Source organism: Astatotilapia calliptera, chromosome 7, assembly GCF_964374335.1.
Source record: "Astatotilapia calliptera chromosome 7, fAstCal68.1, whole genome shotgun sequence".
NCBI classification, from domain to species: domain Eukaryota; kingdom Metazoa; phylum Chordata; class Actinopteri; order Cichliformes; family Cichlidae; genus Astatotilapia; species Astatotilapia calliptera.
The window spans coordinates 6,517,202-6,526,789 of NC_137428.1; positions in this window are offsets into that span (position 1 = coordinate 6,517,202).

The window sequence follows — 9,588 nt, forward strand, 5'->3', positions numbered from 1 at the left end:
GCTGACCCATATCCGTATTGGGAGGACGGGAGATGATGGGAGGAGAGGTGGGGGAGGTGTGGAATATAAAAGAGTTAATTTTAATGCACTCGTGGTCGCAAAAACTCATACACGATCTATATTTCTCACTCATACAGTTTTTGCCTCTCCTCTTTTACATAAGCGTGCACATGGCCACATACACACATACAGTCTCTGTTATGAAGTGTTGGCACTTTGAAACAGTCAATTACCCTCTGGCTAGGGAGGATACCTGCTGTTAATTACTGCTCAGTGTTTTATATGGAGCGTAAATAAAGAGACCGCTGACATTCACATTCCATCAATGCGTCCCCCAGCTCACACTGCATTGTGTGTGTGTGTTATTTGAGTTTAAAATAGCCCTTGTGAGGTAGGAACCATGGGGAAAACAGCATTTTGGAAAGAACGGGTACAAATCCTCCAACCTGACCAAAAAGATGCTGTTTCCCAGTGAATTTGCCTCATAAGACTAAATCCTGAAATAGTACCCCTGCACAGATATGCAGTATAATATATGCAGTTAAGATTTTGGTTTATAGTAATGTTGAGCTGGGGTTGGCAATGGCAACCTTCCATTTTAAACACAATTTGTTTTTACCCTTCCATCTACCCCAACCTCCTCCTTAGTCCTAAAACACAGTCAGTCTTCAGTCCCAAATGTGAATCTGATAAACTTCGATCATCAGTTTTTAATGCATGTTGACTGTACAGTGATAATAACTATAATGAATCAAGGCCATGATACATGTCTATTATTGTTTTGTTATATCTCCCTGTCATTGTTATGAGTTATGAGTTGGTCCCCCTGAATTCATCCCAGGTTATCTTTAGTTGCAATTATACACTGTACATAGTGGGAAACATTGGACCACTACTTTGAAGCCACAAGTAAAGGTATCATCATCTTTCTGTCATATTGGTAAACTTTTAATTTGTTTAGTAGAGTGAGGTTCTCGAGCCAAAAATGCCATTCATACGTCTCCATATAGGGTTTTAATTATGAGCCATAATGTTGTAGCCATCTAAAGTTGACTTACTATATTCTTCAAAACTGGGAAACAATGATATGTGTCTTGTAGAAATTGCCATAAGATATCAACAACCAACCAATGTGATGTCAGACAAAACATCTACTATGTCCATAATCCTAAAGGGAAGCAAATACATCTCTGATTAGTGGAGGTCACTGTTGCCATGGAAGATTTTAAACATGTGACAAAAACTTCAGAAACTGTAATAGCAGTGATTGCAATCAGTTGATGAAGCACTGTACTATATCGATGACGTGGCTATATATATTACTTTGCTACACACAAACAGCAAAATATATTTTAAAAGTTCCGGTTTTATTTATATAGTGCCAAATCACAAAAACAGTTGCATCAAGGCGCTTTATATTGTAAAGACCCTACAATAATATAAAGACAACAGAGAAAAACCCTTATAATCATAAGACCCCTATGAGTAAGCGCTTTGGTGACAGCGGGAAGGAAAAAAATCAATTTTAACAGGAAGAAACCTACAGCAGAACCAGGCTACAGGATGGACGGCAATATTCCGTGAGCAGTTGGGGTGAGGAGGGGAAGACAAGACAAAAACATGCTGTGGAAGAGAGCCAAAGATTAATAACTAATAATTGATATTATTATCAAAAGTCCTATTATGCAGCGCTGCAATAATGAAAATAATTTCATTTGAAAAAGTTGGAAATCATTATGGGATTTGCAAAAACTTTTGGGATGAGTAGCTCCTTCACTGTTAAAAGAAATTATTCACACAGTCCTGCGTCTTTTTATGGTCATGACTCAACTGGTAGCTGGCTGCTTTAGTTCAAGACAATCAACGGGTTTCTTTGCTCTCACTGGTAGTAGCTTCAATTGCTCGCTTCAAAGTTGAGAAAAGTTTAACTTAGGACAACACTGGCGGTTATTTCATCACTTTCTGTGGTCTGTCGCCACCATATGTCTTCTAGTCACTTCCTATGTGGATGCTCCATAAAGGCATTTGTATAACAGGCTAAAAAAGAGGCAGATAACCACTACTGTGGCACAGATATAGGCTTATTAGTGCATACAAATACATACAGGATACAAATTAAATTAGCATCTTACCGATACCAGATTAAAAACAAATCCAATATTTGAGTTTCCACAGCAGTTATTGTTTTACTTGTTTACACTCTGCTTGAGTTCACTTGGATCAGCTGGTTGTCGTGTTTGTGACGTTTCAAATATGTGTTTCCAACAGCAAAGGTGTCTTTGGTGGACAAACTGCAATGTCAACGCTCGTAACATGGTTGAAGAATGCTTATCTCATCTCTTTGTTACTTTTTCAACCTTAAATTATCAGCCGATATAAATGCTAATACAAAAAGATTAACATATAGCTAATATCAGTAATCTTGCTGGCGGTATTGGAGGTTGCCACTTGGTGCAAAGTATAAAGTGACTTAATCACACACACCTCCACCTTTACCTCCCAAATTGTGGCCTGTACAGTTAAAAGAAAAAAAAAAGACAGAAAATGTAGTCAAGTTTAAATTCAACCCTGATTTACAGTCCCATTTATTGAAATTCTGTACATGAGAAGGGAGGAAAGTTATATATTTGCCAATCCTCCAGCTAAATGGGTCTCACCACCACTAAACATTGCTGACTGTCCTGGGGTTACAGGGCCATGTTTTGTCATATTATACCTCTTTGCCTCAAAAGCCATCACAGTAAATCTAGCCGGGAAGTCGTATTAAACAGTGCAGTAGATGTCTGCAGAGACGGACGCTGAGTGCAATCCTGGCACTCTGAGTGTACTCTGCAGTCTTAAAGTGAAAAAGTGCAGCTGCTCCTTTGGCCCTGTAAAAATACTTAAATGAGCAGATTATTATAGAGAGAGAGAGGGTGGCTTTGGCTCCTCTTACCTCTTGTTACACTCTTGGTAGAATAGAGCTTCCTTTTTGTATTTTCTATATATAGTAGCTAATTTTTAGTATACTTCTTACTTTAGTATAATTAATGTTAAATGTGGTTTGGCCCTGTTTTAAATAACCCTTTTGCCAATTAGAACATCTTATTGTTTTGCTTTCAATAAAATTTAATTGTATAGATGTATGGTGACCTACGGAGTGTAAATAGCCACAATTAAAACTGTTCTTTGTTGTAAATGGCCCAAAACTCTGCAGAGTGTTTCTTTAAGTTTCTGTCTTTTTTAGGCATGAAGAGTTTGCTTTAATTCAATTTCTGACTCAAAAATCTGATGATTTCTTTGATTTTAGGGACTTAAGTTTTTGATCTTGAACTTAACTTCTTCAGAAGGCTATTACTGTGAAAAGCGACCTGTTAAAAGTCAGTATAGTAGTCAATCTACGCTCCTTTCCACACCTATGGTCACGAGCTCTGGTTTGTAACCTAAAGAATGAGGTCGGCTGGACTTAGTCATTCAAGAAGGACCCGAAGTAGAACAACTGGACCTCCACATTGAAAGGACCCAACTGACTGGGATTCCTCTGGACACTTCCCAGGTGAAGTATTCCAGGTACAACGGGGGATTCCCAGGACTCGTGTTGAGACTACATCTCTCATCTGACCTGGGAACATCTCAGTGTCCCCCCAGATAAGCTGGAATCTGGGAGGACACTGGGGTGAGGGAAATCTCAGAATGCTGCCCCCGTGACCCAAGCCATGGTAAGCGGTAGAAAATGGGTGGCTAGATAGATACATGCAACTGTCCTTAAAGAATTTTCCAAATAATAAAGAATAAAGTAAATCTTTTCCAGTTTAGGGTCACAGGGGAGCTGAAACCTGTCCCAGCTGTCATAGAGCAGGTCGACAGGCTGTCACATGCCTAATGGAGAAACACTCACATTCTCACCTGTGGGTGGAAGCTAGAGCACCTGGACTCATATAAGCTCCACACAGAAAGGCCTCAGCCTACATTTGAGATGCTAAGAGGCATTAGTGCTAACCACTGTACCACCTTGCTTCTAGTTTAAAGCTATGAAAGTTTCCCTTGAGTATGGCCTATGAGTTTGTACACACACTAAATCAGTTAGGTACCCCCTTAAGCAGCTGGACACATCAGAGGAGGAATCAGTCATCAGTACAAAAGAAAACAACCGACATTTAAACTAAAACCTCTCAAATGTTTTACTGTTTTCTTCACATAGTATTTCTTATTCTTAGGTTTGAAATATAGTTGTGCTGTTTGTCTTCTGTGGTTTCTATCTCTGTGCATTTTTACTGCAGTGAGACCTCGCGACACTGATAAATAACAGGCTTCACCTTTCCTTAGCGGGGCTTAGCATGACTGAATGCACTCCTAGTCTCTCTGAGAGTGTGTCCTCAGCTGTGAATCACTTGTCTTCAACATACATCTACGGTATACTCACACACACACACACACACACACACACACACACACACACAGATGCTGCTCTCGGCTTTTACCGGCATGCAGAGAGCAAAGCAGAGAAGATAATCTCTGAAATGCTGACCTGCTGTCAAAGGTCAGAGGAGTTGAAAGGTCGCCCTGCGCATCATTTATAGGCTCTTAAATTAGACTGGCTCTTACACTCTGGCATACTCTCCCTTTCAAACTGTTATCAGACTCTACAAGTTATGACTGTGAAATGTGCAAATCGGTTTAGTTGGCGATGGGTCCAATGGTAGAGAAGAAAGAATGCAAAGAGAACAAAACACAACAAAACAGAATATGAAAAGATAGATCGAGGCTTTGGGATCTACTAAACATCTTGATTGGGATCTTATTTTTACTTTTAAAAATATTAATTCTTTATCACATTTTCTAGAACTTTTCTTACAGATATCGCTAACACCTGCTGTTTTCACAACATTACATAAACACAACATTGTATTTGTGTTGCATTTCGCCTTTTTATTTATGTTTTTATATGTCGTTTATTGAATAAAATTCCATAAGGTCCTGTGGTGTGGTTTAACCATGTTTTAGACAGTAACTTATCAAGGCACTTTCTGATCCCTTAAAAAAAATCTTTTTTAAGGTTAAAAATAAAAGCTAGAGGCTACAGTTTGTCCCATAATCTTACCATTTAATGCAGCCCGATTTTATTTATGTAGCACCAAATCACACCACAGTTGCCTCAAGGCACATTATATTGTAAGGTAAACCCCATACAGTAATACAAAGAAAACAGGGAAATCCCCACAATAATATAAACCTCTATGAGAAAGCGCTTTGGTGACAGTGAGAAGGAAAAACTCCCTTTTAACGGGAAGAAACCTCCAGCAGAACCAGGGTCTGTGAGGGGCGGCCACCTGCCGGGACAGGTTGTGGGTGAGGGGAGGAAGATGGGACAAAGACACGCCTGTGAAAGAGAGCCAGAGATTAATAATATTGAATAATGTATTTTTCTCTTACTTACGAAGGAGTATTAATGCCACTTTAAGAAAGAAATAGGACATTCCTTTTTCTTTTGTTATTATAGTTGATTTTGAGAATAAGGTTGAAATTCATAGATTCAAGTTGTAGTTTCAAGTTGAACTATCTACCCTCTACAAAATGTCTTGTTTAGTTGACTTCAGAATCAGTTTAAGTAACAAGGAAATGATTTATCTTTTGTGATTTGATGAATGTGATGATAACTATGAGGACGTTTCAAAAGGACAAAACACACAAAGTTGGAAGAGTTGGCTGGATTTGTGCAAACTTATTTAGCTTGAAGCTGAGATATTGATGGTTACAACCTTGTCCAGTAAAGAGGGAGTATGGTGCATCACAAGACAGCTGATCAAGTTGTTTCACTAACTCTTGCTCTACAGATTTTTCAGAGGGTATAGCAATCGTGGCTGTAGTTTGACAACTTAATCCCCTCTTTGTTCTCAAAATAGTATTTTGACGTTGTCTAACATTGAAGCTTTGTGTCTGTAATACTCTGTTGTAGTCACTCACTGAACAGAGAAGAGTAGTAGTCGTGTGGCTAGGGGAGCTCACTTCATGAAGGAGTAGTCTGCTGTCCTTGATGCTACCGTTTTGGAGTGAAAACAAAGTTAAGGGGCTGTGAAGAGTTGCTAAACCTAGTGACAAAATGTTTAGGTTTGCAAAACTGAGGAGAAATGAAATGTAGCAATCACTGCTCCAGAGATGTCAGGGACTCCAGCTGTGAAGCGACATATAATTCTACAACAAACACTCAAAGTGAAAACCTACCCAGCAAATTAATCTCTGAATAGTGGAATTGGTTGAATAATGCTCTAACCTAAAGGTTACAGTTAACATAATGGTTGCTCTACAGTAATGCCACCTGACGCCTTTGCACCTGTCATAGTAACCAAGACCACCAAAGAGCTTCTTATGTCTGTTATATGTGAAAAAGTCTATATGTCATTTTTTAGGACATTTACTAAACAATTAGTTCCCTAACATTGCCGTTGAACGGTGTCCATTAATAGTGTAACATATAATAAACTGTGTAAATCGGTCACTTTCAAATCATTTTTAACTTAAACTACCAGGCAAAAGAGATTTTCTGATGATTTCAGAGAACGATGTTACACATAAAAGAAGCTAAAGATACACACTGATTATTTCCACCAGAGTTGGACCGATCCACCGCTGACTGGTCTCTTGCTGTTATTTGCTTATCAAGCTGAAAATAAAATACTACATGACGAGAAAATCAGATGTTGAATTAATTTGAGCTGCTGGTGGAGTTTAAAGAGGCAGTAAAAGCATGCTCGCACCTAAACTTCTCTATAATTTACTTACTACCCCTGGAAATGTGGTAGAGTCACAGGCAAAGGGGAAAACAGATGAACATGAGCGATGTAAAGAAAGACGGGATGAAGTGAGAGATAGAGAAGCCAGCCAGGCCTGTGATACTCTGTGGACTGTTACCAGCTCCAAAATTATCTTCACGGAGGACCACCATGGCGGCAGACATACGTTTCTGATTTCCTGAGAGGGCTTTAACTTCTTACGGGTACATGGTCCTCCCACAGACTAACACTGTCACTGATGCCTATATATCTACAGGAATGTGCGCGTATGTCGCAGCATGCGTACGTGCTTGTCTCTGCACGTGCACGCCACTCTGGAAGATGAAGCCATTTTGTAATTGATGGAGCAGGGGCCTAAATCTGGGCTCTGGGTCACACAGACACACGTGTGCAGATGCACACACACACGCCATGTTAAGTGTCAAGCCTGGGAGTCCCTCCCTCAGCGGGTTGCTTGTGGTCGGTATTGCAGAGCATTTCTTTTCATTCCAGGGGATCCTATAAACCTGTCACAGCCATGATGTCTCTCTCTTTTTCTCTCTCTCACTCTCTTTATTTTCCGCTTCACAGCATCCTTGTCTCTGAATCCCAAAAACTAAACACAGCTTTTCCGAGATTAGAAGTTCTGCATCTCGCTTTCGTACACACACATGCCCTTCCCTCTAAATCGTCAGCCCAGAGCAACCTGCCAGCTCCGTTTTGGTACAAATGTATTCAACTTCTAAATGTCAGGCCTTGGAGGTCTATAACAACCCTGTGTGTTTTTTTTTCTTGTATTGAACGTGGAACTCAGCTTGAACTCATAGATAACGGTTGCTATGTTTCACCTTGTTTTCTTAGATTTTGTTTCAAATAAATGGGACCTGCGAGGCTGAGACAATAAACCCAGGGTGTCATGTAACACGTGATTTGTGCAAAGTCCTGGCTGAACGTTCATGAATTTTAACAGCGCGCATTAAGCAGACAAGTATTATCAGAGCGCGGTGAATAACGCGGCGTTATGAGGAGAGCGGGAAGGTAAAAGGTGCATCTGTTCATATCTGTCAAGTCCTAGACACGCAAGGCTAACATAGAGGCTATGCTGTAAGATAGAGCATCTCTCCTTCTGTATATAAACACAGTCAAATTTACCATAGTGAGACTAATTCTCTGGAAGAGGTTAGGTGAACCATTGGGTAACCACAAAGCACCTCATGGTGCGCATATGCAAAAAAGCAGCTTTGTGGAAGATCCTGTCAGTGCAAATTCACTAGTCTTCTGTGAAAGCTCTTTATTTAGCATTTACATTTGTTGCTGGTCAGTTATTTCTATTGTTTGTTAATGTCTCACCTGTCTTGTTAAACTGCCACATTAACTAGATTGCATAATTGATTCCCTACAAAAATACAGACTAATCATCCTGTATTCGTGTCTGTATGATCCATCATTTTCTCCAATGTTAAACCAAATCTATACGAAAGAAGTCATTCCATTTTTGTTTTATTAATTATTTTTGAAAAGGATGTAAGAGATGTTGAATGTTTATTTTATGGGATAAATGTGTAAAACATGTAAAAGATGGATGTGAGGTACAGTATCTGCATTCTTTCTAAGCAGCCATAACATCTGGAGCTTTCCTTTTCCTGATGAGTTTACTGTTCTGGTAGTTGATTTCAGGCCTTTTTGTTTGCTTTTAAAATTATGGGTCCCATCAGTGTTAAAAAGGAGGATAAACCTGGTTATGCTTCGTTGTGTGATTGACCTGTTGCTGACAACCTGTATCCATCAGTTTTTCAGTCACAAATCACTTCAAGTCTCAGGTTGATCCTTCACACCGGGGCTTTTGTGTTGTCCACATTTGCATGTTTTGTTGTCTGTAAATATGACTTTTGTGTTGTTTTTCCTCTGATTTTTCATCTGACGGCTGCTTTTGTGCTGACAGAACATCTTACACGGGTCTCGTTTCAGTGCTAGACGTCATCCCACTCACTGCCCCATTAACCACTCTGATACAGCTCAGCTCTGTTTGTTTTGATAGCACAGCAGCGACACAGATGAATGTCTCTCTCTATTATGATTTCATTAACAGAGACAGTGTCATTTTCCCACTCTGTGCAGCTCATGGCCTCTGTGGTTTTCCATGGACTAGTCTGCCCAGAGACCCACTGCCTTCTTCTGCCTCCAGAGTGGGTTACTGGGGGATAAGTCTGGATGACCTCCCTGGTATACTGGAGGGGCAAGACCCAGGAGATAAAATGTGAATAAAAGGACAAAACAAATAGAACCAAAATGGAAATTTTACGATCTCACTCGAGGGAAATATTTTATTCTCCTCAACTGCCACAGTTTGAACAAGGTCAAAGCCATAAATATAAAAATGACAGGGAACCAGGCTCTATGAGACTACGTTTAAAGTCCATGTGTACGTGACAGTAACGGTTTTGACCTTGAGTTGTGATTTTTTTTCTTCAGAATACTATTTGACTTGACAAAAATCAGCTCAATGCCACAACAGAACAGAAATATGAATTCACAGATCCATTGGCCTAGAGGTGTCAAACATCAGCCTGCCATGTCTGACCCCCTGGAAGGCTTTCTAAATGTGCAGCGGTGCATAGGTTTTGCACTTTTAACTGTTTTTCGAAAATAAGTTTTATAGATTTTTCTATTGATTAAGACTTCCCTTGTTGCCATTCATGCAACACCAAATATTTTAGTTACGTAATAGAGAAATGATTAAATGACAGAAAAGTTTCCTTTTTCCAGTATCTACTATATCTAAAAGAAGAACATCATTATGAATACAGCTGCCATTGCCTGGTCAACCAGCTACCAGAGC